General features: G+C 37.3%; 1 long non-coding RNA gene across 1 annotated transcript; it reads right to left on the minus strand.

Annotated features, from left to right (window-relative positions):
• Positions 1-6,225: 6,225 nt before the first annotated feature.
• On the minus strand, positions 6,226-11,870 carry LOC120750552 (uncharacterized). The gene is made up of 3 exons (XR_005700042.1): positions 11,733-11,870; positions 8,795-8,917; positions 6,226-6,623 (listed from the first exon to the last, which is right to left on the minus strand). It is a non-coding gene; the product is annotated as an uncharacterized LOC120750552 (long non-coding RNA).
• Positions 11,871-12,825: the final 955 nt, after the last annotated feature.

Below are 12,825 nucleotides of genomic sequence, written 5' to 3' on the forward strand. Positions count from 1 at the left end.
ACAAAACCATATCTGACACTGTATTAGTTTAAATGACTTCTGTAAGCCGTCTAGTTTTCCCACCACATTTAACATATTAAATCCAGAGCAATTACTTCTCAATCTTCAAATAAGACATACTTTTCCACATAAGATAAACCTTTTGCAAAACAGTTGATTAAGAGTGATAAGAAACTTCAGACTTTTCTGATGTTGTCAAACAGGATGCTAATTTAAGCTATTTCTGGTGATAGCATTTTCTTATTTTCTTTTTTCTTTCTCTCTTTCAGTCAGTGTCAACATTTAGTCACATGAAACCCAGACTAAATGGAAACAATCTAAATTCAATGCTAACACAGAGTCCCTTTCCCCCATTGGCTTTTCAGGGACTCTGAATAACAGGAAAGTTCCTAGAATTTTAATAACTGTCATGGTGGTGGTGCTTCTTCCAAAAATTTTCTACCCTGCACTGTAAGCAAAATAAATGACTGTTCTGATAACTGTAAAGCTGTCAGATGGCGACTATAAGGGTCCTGTCTCCCCTATTCTAAAATTCAGGAAAATATGCTTTTCCATTGACCTTCCCAGGTTAACCCAAATTCCCCCTTTGCAAGAACATCTGGAGGAAATTAAATGCGATAACGCAAATCTTTCTAAATGGTTTGAGTTGATACTTCCATAAAAGTCTTATTTCATTTATGTTGCTATATATCCCCTGTCTTTCCACTCTCTTGTTCACAGACAATAAAAGATATTACTTATATCTATCAAAAGACATTTAAGAGCTTTAAGAAGCAGAGCAAGTTCACCCAGTTTGGCCTATACTGGTTAAAAAAAAAAAAAAAAAATCCCAAACCAAACAGTACATACTTCTTATGTAAACTGTTAGATTTTAAATCCTGAGGTAGGTTCTGTGACACATAGGCACATAAAGAACTCTCAATCTTTCCGCACAAACCCCTCAGCCTTGGCCAAACAGTTTCTCTCTTCCAGAATGAGTTTTCCATGTACCAGGGAGCTTGCTCATGGCTTTTCATTGGATCTGTCACCCCTTCATCCTTTTGCCTCTGCCATCATCCCCAGCACCCTAACATCACCCCCAGCATCTTACTGCTTTCTCAGCTCAACGGTATTAAACAAGTTTAAAATTTGATTTAAGTAGGATATGATTTATCCAACATTAAATGCAGAGTGCTTCTCCATCTACATCCCTCCTCATGCACATAGGACAGCAAATAGAGCCTAGCCTTCTACATAGGAAAATCATGTAATAACCTAAAAGTAGTAACCCATGAAGTTCAAATTGCTTCTATGAGATAAATTACAAAAAAATATGCAGATAAATACACTACTTGCCTTTTCCCATTTAGAAAAATTGCTGTTGCTTCCTCTGAGATAACAAATTCAGTATCTTGATTAGAAAAAAAGAGGAAGTATCTATATTTCTCTTTTCCCCCCTTTAGCCACACAGGCCCAACAGTGGTTTCTAAAAAGATCCACCTGAAATGAGTAACACCAGTGTTCTACTGTGATTGATCAAGGACATCTCAGTATTACAAATTTATTTACTGGCTGATAGTGAAGCAGATGCCCACAACTGATGGCTCCATATTTTGTCTTTCAGGGCTACTGAATTGAAATTTAGAGAAAAGCAGCCTTGCTGTTGTATTTTTATAGTGATGCCATGACATCTGGAATACAAATCTTAGTTAATACTCCCCTATGGCAATCCACCCCCAAAACAGATCAATTACAATTACACACTCATGCTAAAAGTCTATTAAAGGAATGTGTGACTTGATAGTTAAAAATCACTCAAAAACAAACCAAGAAATTTTATTTCTAGTGATGAAGCTGAAAGTGCAAGAAATCACAGGAAAGTATACCTTTCTTGGTCCCCTCTTTATATTATCTCCTTCTTTTGTATCATTATTAAAGACCAGGATGATCACTTGAGCCTCAAGCTTCCACTTAAAGGACTTAGATGGGGACTAGGTCTGCATTCAATCACATGGCCTTCCTGCTTTCGTGCTGCTGGTCTGATGGCAGCAGGCTAGTAATTTCTTGCCTGTGGATATGTGGTGGTGGTAGATGTGTTAATGCAAACATGCAGAATTTAAGTCATAGATTTCTAAGAATGGGTTGAAGTGAAGCCAAATATTCTGTACTGGTACCCCACACATCAGAGTAGAAAGTCTTCCATTTTGGAAAGAATGTTACATAAATGTCTAAGCAGAGCAGCATTGGACAAATTTCTTTGATGATATCAAAATTAGTTTTTCACTGAATAGGGTCAATTGGTATTTTTACAAAATGAAAAATTTATTTCAGATTTTTTTTCTGCTAAGATTTGTCCCAGTTTTAAAGAAATACATTATTTCAAATTGGAACTCCAAAAAATATTTAATAACACACTATTTTTAAACTACTAGGATTAATTTAGGATGACAACTAAGAATCTGTAGAGCACAATCTGCATTGCAAAGATTCAGTTTTTTCTCTCTAATGACTTACTAAATATTTTAATTCTCCTTTGTATTTTTAATTTTTTTCCTTTTTCCATATTCAAATTGATAACAGTTTTACTAAAATGCTACTATAGTTTAAAAATAGTTGAATTGAAATACAATTTAAATGTATAAAAATCATGCTACTCAGTACAAATTTAAATGGGGGGATCTCAAAGACAATTTGGGGCTTTTTTTGTGTATTATGTTTCTGGTTTTGGCCTCAGCACTGTCTTATCACAATGAGTTTTAGAGCCTTAGAAAGAGTTTTTCTGTATCACTTTTATGGAACCACCTAGATGCCTATTGAAGCTCAGTAACTCTGCCTCATAGTTTTCTGTGCAATTTCTGCCAACATTCAGATTTTGAACCCGTGATCTTGTAGGCTGATGAGGCTAGTGCAAGAACAGGACTTAATAATTGGATGTCAGCAGCCTGTAGATAAGAAGGTTTGATCTTGAGATAGGAAATTGATGACCACATTTTTTAAGATGCACAATTATAGATTGAGAGTCTTTTGGAAGGGAAATGTGACTATCACTGTTACTTAGTCAATAAATAAATATGACAAAACCACTTAATTCTGTAATCCTTTGAATATCAAGGTTCAGATCTGCTCTTTCTGAAGCCAACAGGGACTTTGGTCCAACTTTGAAACACTTTGAAGAAATTTTATCTTAAGACAGAGTTCCAGCTTATGCAAAAACTGCCATAATTAAAAAAAAAAAAAAACAAACAACCCACTGGTCTGGGTGTGGATAGTGGTTCTGGAAAAAGAAGAAATCTCAAATCCAAAAGAAAATTTGGCCAAACAAAAGATACATAAATAAAAACTTCTGGAACCAGTCTTCACCTAGGGTACTTCAAATAAAAGGAAATTTTAAGAATGTTACATCAGAAGGTAATTATCAAACAGAAGGATGAGAATATGCACAAATTCAGAGAATTTATGGATAGAATTTGAGAGACTACTCATAAATAATGTAGAAAGTTTAGTTCAGGAAGGGTTTACAAGACCTTCCTTGGCATTCTACAGAAAATCTTTTGTCACGCCATGATTTCTTTGATAAGCCTTGCCTGAAGTATGTGGAACTTCTTGAGAGGGAAAAGTCTAAGCCAGATGAAAACATAGTGGACTCACTACTTGAATATTCTCAGTTCTCACAAAAAGAACCATCTGCCATGCTCCAAGAGTCCCGTAATATGTCACTCTTTCAGAAGATGTTACAGATTGGGATTTTTTTTTCTTTGTCCAGGACCAGTTCATTATCATTAATTAGCAACTTTCTGGGGTATTGGGATTACAAAACTGTGTTTATCATACCGAGGAGGTCCCAGCACTTAACAAAGTAGAAATTGGAGAAATTGTAAGGTATTATACAAGAAAAGGTTGAAGTGAAATGCTCAGCTCTACATCTTCTAAAAATAAACAGAGTAGATAAAAAGCAGTTTTCTTGCTCCTCTGTGCATTCAGTGGAAAGAAACTATCAAACTTTTGCACCCCACTGGTCCAAGATGCATTAAAAATCTCTCTCAGTCAAGAGCAAAATGTGTCAACCAACATTGCTATTCTGGTTCAATTTAAGGGGAAAAAGAAATCTATTTTTCTAAAAGCTGGCAGTGGAAAAATCTCATCCAAACATTCATTCATGCTCTAGAGTGGTCATGTGTTTCATGTTTAATGGGAGAAATTTAGAGAACACAGATGCTGATAGCCAGCATTGACCCATGCTGAGTGTTGACAAAAGGCATGCAAGTGTGGCACTATTTTTGTGTGAACATAAGACAGCAACTTAATTTAGAGCATCTTCCAAACAGTTTTGGTTCTCTCTGTTCATCAGCTGTAGTGTGCAATTATACAGTATTTTTGTATCAGATCAATGAAGACAGTGAGCTCATAGCTTTCTTAGGGCCTCTTGGTGATCTCTAAAAGAGTTTCGAGAGCTCCGAAACCTGAAAACAAAGATATGTGGTAGGTATGGAGGCGGCAGTAGGCAAATAGAGGAGCTGAATCCCTTCTGCAGTAATCAACTTAACCTGAAGTGAGAAATTCACCTTTTGCTACTGCAGCACACGGCACTTAGCAGGGTTACTGCAGAACCCTAATATGATAATTGTAATTGTTATTACATGTGATGCCTACGCCTCTAATCAGGTAGAGGCAACAGGCATGCAATGGTCATGCATCAGCATTTGAGGAGAAGCTGTAAGTGAAGAGAAATGAAGGGATGGAGGAAGAATATGACCTTTAAAAGATTAAAGGGGATATCACATTGCCTCTGTCAGTGTGTACTGATATAGAACCTGTTCCTTTTCAGATGCCTTTTTTCCCTTCTTTTACAGTAACATGCTGAAGCTGAGTACTTACGAGTAATGCTTGGTGCAAAACAAGGATGATACTTCAGAGCAATAAACTCTAATGTGAAACCCTGTCTAGGAACACTGTAAATACTTATACATTCTCATCTAGCCTTTTTCTACAAACCTTTGGTTTGCAGTAAATATTATGGTTTCAACCTAATCCCAGCCTAAATCTTTATTTTATAAGAGTGCTACACACAGAACTTTTCGCCCCGTTATCAGCTTTATTATGAGGCTAAATTAGAGAGCCAAATGTTAGGAAAAGACCAGCCAAAATACCCTTCTTGAGACTGTAATCAGAAGCTAATTTTGTATTCATGTCCATATTTGTTTCCATCTACTCATAAAAAAGGGTGGGGGACCTTTGAACCATGGATTTTTTTTAATTCATCTTTGTCTGAAAATAAGCTTTTGAAATTCTTCTTACAGTTTTTGTTTATAATAGAACCAGGATAAAGCATGTTGTCCTACTATGTATTTCAGTGACAGACATTTTCACAAGATGTGACAAATTTGCAATGATCTCAGTGGTATGTGTCAGCTGCTAGGGAATGAATTTCATTTACCATTAGGTCAGTCTACTTCTAGTGTTCAGGAAGACAGGATGCCCTGTGTGTCACTGCCTGTGAACAAACATGCTTCATACTCCCAGTATCAGCAAGCCACCCTGAAACCAAGCTTGTCCTCAGTATTTCCCAGTAAAGTGGCCTAAAACCCCCACAGAGTCAGATGTCCTTTAGCATCAAAGTGGACCCATGACACATAATGAAAAGAGTTTATGTCTAGGGATTGCTCAGTTCTGTAAAACAAACAACATATATTGTTCTTATTTTGCATTCCTATTTTTGCTTTTTTGTGGACTTCCCTGTTTGGTTTCTAACTTTTAAATATTTTATTTATTTGTTTTTACTGTCTGCCTCTGTTCTTCCTTATCATACTCAAAAGACAATAAGCCTCCATCTAAGTCTCGTGCACATGAACAGCCACTTTCCCAGAGAGACCAGCAACACTGGCTGGAAAATTCCTGCTGGAGATAAAAAAACTGCTGCTTGCAAGAGCTCTTCCTTGTCACGAGCTGCATGGGGGACAACATGCTAAGGGGCTACTTTGTGTCAGAAGGCCACTGTCTCCTATATTCTGCCTACTTATTTTCTTTTATTTTCTGCTAAAATATGTGCTTCTGATGTATACCTAGTATCCATCTCCAGTGCCCATTTATTACACGTTCAAGAAAGTGCCCTTCATCTTTTCCACAGATTGTCTAAAATGTTTGGTGTGAATGACCCATCAAAGATTTATTAAGGTGAATTAGCTGAGACAGAGCACATCACCAACATGGCACACAATAATTTAATTAACCATAAACACAAGTGTCACAATACAAAAAGGTAAATCCAGACAGATATAATTGGCACACTTCCTTACCCATCATATTTTATCATCACACTAGATCAAATCCATATTTTTAATCCAATTCTATTAAAAGGCAGAAAAGTGCCAAGCTGTCCAAAGTTTGGACCCAATAAATAGTTAGGGAGCTTTCCACCCTTACCAAGTCAGACTGCCTTCTGTATCATGCATTAGGTGGTCTAATTAATCTATTTCAATATGCCTGCCTATTTCAGTACTCCCTTTTCTGTGGTTAAGAGGGTTCCATCAAAGTTTTCATCCGTGGGAAATGAAGCCACCTGAGACTTGTGAGGTCCAAATACCGAAGCTGGTGGATGTACTGTTACATTATTACTTCCATGGCTCTAGCAGGGCATACAGTGGACACTACAGAAGAAATACTGTACTTAAACCATGCAGTTGCATAAAGAGTAGGGTTGCACCCACTGGTTAGACTGACATTAGAATGTTTTGCACAGACTCTAGAAGCAAGCTCAGAATAACAGATGAGTTCATTTTCATAGTAAAAATCATGAGAAAAAAGAAAAACTCCAAGCCTTCAGCTTCACACTCATAATCAGAGATTTTACATTACAATTTTTCTGCATTTTGCTTTTGATAAATTAAATATGATATTGGAAGTGACCAAACAATTATGTCCACTGGAAATACTGGAAAAATAATGAAGATGGTAGCCTATTCTTTATATATTATTCACAGACACAACATCTTATATATATAATCTTAGATATGCTCTTCCAGAACCCAAAGCATAAATAACTTTGAAAAAGCAAATTGGAGAACACTGGGGGGGGGGGGGAACAAAAAACAAAAAACAAACAAACAAAAAAAAACCACCAAAAAAACCCCACTTATCAGAAGGATACCAACAGTAAATGTGTGCCTAAATGGCTCAGCAGAAACCTCCTCCTACATCTGACAGCTCTCCATACACAGAGCAATTCAGTGCCCTTTGAACACATACACAGTGTTTTCTGAACTGATTATGATGCTGGCATATGGTCCATTTACCAAGAAAGAAAAAGACAGACTTTTTAAAAGCATTGCCATGACCATTATGACAAAGAAAAAGTTGGCCTCTATTACAGGGCCTGAGCCAACATTTATTTAAATAAATGAAAATATTTTCACTGACTGCAAAGCGTACTTTGGATCTGGTCCACAGTACTTGGAGAGTGTTGCTGATATTCCTGGCCTCATAAAGAGCCAGAGATTAGAGCACCACCAACACTTAGCTAAATAAAAACTGTTCTTTTAAAAAAAGCCTATAAAGAATAATAGGGAGGAATTCAAAAGGTTTCCTTGGTATTCAAGAGGCTTCTGAAAATGAGTGACATGGCTCTTATAGAAATTGTAATGATCTTATGCTGTTTGATAAAGTACTGTAGCTATGTTGCAATGTTCTATTGATCAAATTACTCAATATGATTTAGGAGCATTCTCCAGTAAAGGCTATAACAGTTCTCTATGAAACCATAACAATATAAGACCGCATGCAATATCTTGTTAAATGTTGCCCAAGAAGTCCTGAGAGACATTTTTAGATACAGCATTTTGCTTACAAGTCCTAGAAAGTGCTCAGTTTAGAGTCAGCCCTAAGGAAGTATCTGTTTTCCCACTAGGCTGTAGTGTCCTGCAAGGCCCTCACCTCGATCCTAAACAACAGTTCATCTCAGAACTGGAAGTTCCACAGGTTGAGGTCACTCCTGGCATTGTTTTCATCCACCCTGTAGGCCTTCAGCATGGAAGCAGGAAGCCCATTGTTCCTTGTCTTGATTCCCTCTCTCTGTGCTCCCTTTCACACTCCTGAACTCTCTGACAGCCCTAAATAAGGATGACTTTTTGGAAGCAAACAAAGTATGACTGCACTGCTTTGTACAGTTCAACAAAGCTCTGGAGGTATCTAAATGCCCTGCTGGAGATGAAGTATGGATGATTCTGGTTAGAAAGGGTATTGAAGATGAGCCAGCAGGAGCTTATTCAGGACAACACCAAGACCAAAATGAAGTACTACAGGAGAGAAAGCCCAAAATGAGACCATCAGTCCATCTGAGGATGGCATTTGGAAGCATTTGCATTAACAAGGCTCCTCTCTGTGTACAGAATTTCACATATATCCCAAAACTGGATTGCCAAAGGGATGCAGTTTCTTGTTTTCCTCATTTTAACTACTACAGATCAAACCCTCAGTTATAAAATTTGTAATTTATCAGGTACTTTCACTGCCACCCCAGTATTTCAAATAACTCTTAAACTGTAACCCATGTGTTTCTTTTTCTTTCTTGCAGCTATTAAAATGATGCAAAGCCCTGCTTTCAAAAAGGTACGCAACTCTTGCTCTAAGCAGAAACATTTTTCAGAACAGTGTTAAGCTCTGCCAGAAGCTCACAAGCAAGTGTGGGGAAAAAAAAAAAAAAAAAAAAAAAAAAAAAAAAAAAAAAAAAAAAAAGCAAAAAAAAAAGCCAGCGCAGAAGCAAATGACAAGGTACCTAGGATTGTGCAGGCATTGAAACCTGTAAAAAGGTGATAGCACTCACCTCATCCTGTGCCAACATAGCACCAATCCTACATGGACATTATGAATTCCTTGGAGTTGTGACAACATGTGGGGTACTTGCTACATGCTCTCCTCCAGTTTTGCTGCGCAGGGATGTTTCTTCCTGAAGTAAAATGAAGCATAAGAGTGTTTTGGATGAGAAAAGAACACAGACATGACATCTATAAAATATGACCTACTCAGTACAAGTGCAAAGAAAGAAAAAAGTAGTTTCAGTAGAAGGTTCTCTAAAATAAAATTTAAATAAATCAATGTTCAGAGGGCAATGAAACAAGAAGAATTGTAAAACTTACTCTAAACTTTAATTTTTGAGGTTTCTTTTTATTTATATTTGAAATTTATGCAAGATTTTGACACAAAATATACTAAAACTGAACTTAGAACCATTAGTTGAGAATGAAAGTGACAGAACAGTTTAGAGAAACATAAATTCAGCAGTGCTATAGCCAACAAATCTGACTGTCAGTCCTTACATCATCCAAGCATCAAATGTTGCCAATAACAGAGTTTAGGTTGCATGGAATATATAACCCAGAATGACTGTATAATAAAAATATATGAGTGTTCAGAATTTTATATGGATTTCAAGAAAGTATTTCATATTGTATCTGCAGAATGGAAAGACAGAGTGGTAAAAAGAGAGAGAAATACTATACTGACTTAAATACTAAAGTGCGTAAGTAGAAGATGGTGCAGTTAAATTATATACACTGCTTATTATATTACTTATTATGGTCTCCAAAGAACAAGCCAACACTAGTATGCAGGCAAGTTTTTTCTTGGAAAAGTAAACTCCTGCCTTCTTATTCTGAGAAAATAAGCCCTCTCTTTTAGAACTGACGTGCTACTTTAACACCTAAGCGCTTTAAATTCTTTAATGTCTTCATTTCCACATGCCTCTGGAAATAATGCTATTTACGTTAAACAGATTATGCAGTGTTGTTTTTAAAGACTAATGAGTTCTTTTATTGCCTGTTTGTGTTTAAGGAAACTGTAGGGGCACTGGAAAGAGACGAAATATCCTATCTGCATCATAAACTTTAAAAATAACTTTGGACAGTTGTCATGACAGGGAACTAAATCCAGATTACCCTAACCCCAGACTGATACCTTAACTTCTGAATTATCTTCTTTTGTATTACAAGATGACATTAAGCAAGTAGACAGAAAAGTGGGCAGCCAGGCCATATTCTTAAGAAAGAAGTGGGAAACAAAAGCTTTACTGCTAGTTAAGCTCTCCCACTGGTGCTTCTCCAGTGCAACAGGCTTTTTAATTTAACTGAATTTAGTAGTCAAGAGAAGCGTGAGACAACTTAAGCCTTAAAGGGAGGACAATGATGATGATGATTACCAAAGAGTAAGAGAGTGAGCACTCCATAAGTAGGCTCTGCTAACAACATATAAAGATCTAAATGCTGCTCACTCACACAGCCTACTTCCTTACCCATCAAAATCATTGGTTTTTTAATTCTTATCATGCTGCATCATATTAATAGACAACTCTGACAAGAATCAATAGCAAAGAAGCTTGTTCATTTAATTTGGCTGGCTCTTAACTCATTAAAATTAAACATTTTGAATTAACATAATTTATTTAGCAGAATAATTCTTACAGCAAGTACCATCTACAATTATGGGGAAAGAGGGGGATACAAAAATTTGATAGAAATTTGGGATATAAAACGGTAAAAAAGGAATTGAACACAACAAAATAAAAAGAATAAGCTTTATCCAGTGATCCAATGACTCTTCTTCAGTTTAAAATAATCAAGAGTGATGGGGAACTGAAGCAGCAAGTCCAGTCAGAGGAACTGATTAGAGAGAGTTAATCTTAAAAGGATAACTCATGAGGGGTGAGGGAAGGAAACATGACAGCGTGATATTCAGAGGTAATTATTAGCTGGATCACCTGTACTTTATCTCCTTGGCCTCTCGGACAATATTAAGAGTGGCTCTCTCTGATCTGGAAAGAAACAAGCAAAGCCTAACGAAAGAACACTCTCTACATGGCTTCCTTGTGCCACTTGTAGCAGTGATGAAAGATGCAAAGGGAGCATGACAGCCCCTGAATAAGTCTGTAATTACTTCCATTTAAAGATGTTACAGCTTCCAAGGCACAGAGCAAACAGTTTTTAAATGAGTGACATTGCATGCATCTGGCAGAACAAGAGAAACATTAGCCAGACAGAGGAGATTAAGCTCTGAAAATGTCAATTTTAAGACTAAAAAGGGTTAAGACTTTAATGTCAGTGATTTATTCAGATAACACCCATGAACATTAAAAGGGCATGAGTTATGCTCATAACTTCCCATGTGTCAAGAATGACAAGACTTTCTCAGAGTCTGCTGAATAGAGAAATCTGTCAGAAACAGATGGGAAATCAAATTTTGCTGAGAAACAGAAGATTCTGATCTCCTCAAGAGAACCTACAAATTACTGTATGTACCGTAGCAAAGTAAGAAAGACTATGGACAAAACCTTAGGAGGAAAAAGAAAAAATATCAGCATGTGTGCATGTGAGCAACAAATAGCTGGTACGTGTCCCTCATCATTTGTGCTCTGTTGCTTTGTATACCCCTAAGTTTATGAAGCTTGCTGCCTGTCATTAAAATAAACTCCTTCTGCAAGCCAGGGTTGTGCTATGATGTGGGATGGCACAGTGCAGAGGGTTACACAGCACAGGTCATGATGAACCTCGAATCTTAAAAATACAACACAGGAACAAAAAGTATTGAACTGGTGTAATTTATGCACTCATTTGTGAACCACCTATGCTCAATATAACTGCCTTTTTTTCCCTCCACCTCTGAAACAAACAAAGAATCCTCAGGGGAAGGCAACTCCCTGAGACCACTCTGTCAAAGGTAACAAACATCCTGCACAAACTCTATGTGCACCCCACTCAAGTGAAACTTACCTAGCCCAGAATACGATCAACTTTTGAGCATGACAGATTCCGAGGGCTATGTGCAATAACCACTACTGGGTACTCTCATGCCACTTTCCTCTGGACAGTGCTGCAAAGACCAGTGTTCAACTTCTCCTAGGACTTTCTGTCTGGAATGGAACACTAAAGAACCATGGGGTTAGAAAATTACAACTGAGTAATTGCCTAACTACAAAATACTGCCTGTATGAAAAATACAGCAACTGAAATTTCTTCACATTTCCTTTTATGGGTATTGCTTTTCACTACTCACTGGTTTGCTAAAGTTTACCTCTGCTGGCTTAAAAATGAACTGTTTAAACAAAACATCAACCACACAATAATCTACTCAGAGAGACTGCTTTACTCCTGCTGACACCACTTTTGCAATTACAAATTAGTTGGTGCTGGGTTTCCCGTGTTGAGTGCTGAGCCTTTTTCTTGCAGGAAGTCAGTCAAAACTTAGCTGTATATGGATTTTAAAAGTTACAGTTGATATGGCAAAAGCTCACCATTTAGAAATAACACTTCACAGAAGGAAAAAAACAGATTTTTTTTTTTTTTTTACTCTTGACATGGGATGTTCTGTGTTAGGTCTAGTGGAGTTTTTCTGCAATTGCAAGCACCTGACACAAGAGCATTTCTCTTTCCACCACCATCAGAGACCAGAAGCTTCCCAAGAACCGGACAGAAGAGTATCCAGTGTTAAAAATAAACATGGGGAGGAAATGTGGACTGGAGAAATTGTGGCTTGGACTATGCCGAAGAGATCTGGTTGCTGGCTGAATAAGACTGAAAGATTTTGAGGAAAGGACATAGATTTTGTGCATTTCAGGCCATGTGTGTCTTGAGAGGTAACTGAGACCACCTACACAAGATAAATGGGAAATGTGACTCCGTGCTGCAGGGGGGATGTACTAAACAAGAACCCAGTGTGCACGACCAGGCCTGAATGAGCCAACTATCTGGATGAAGAGCAGGGTCTACAGGAAGAAAAAGCAAATTCTGCAGGTCATGTCAAAGAAAAGAACCTGGGAAAAGGCAGAGGAGGAACTCAGAAGCAGATGTAGACAACTCAAGAAGA

Source organism: Hirundo rustica, chromosome 3, assembly GCF_015227805.2.
Source record: "Hirundo rustica isolate bHirRus1 chromosome 3, bHirRus1.pri.v3, whole genome shotgun sequence".
Lineage (NCBI taxonomy): Eukaryota > Metazoa > Chordata > Aves > Passeriformes > Hirundinidae > Hirundo > Hirundo rustica.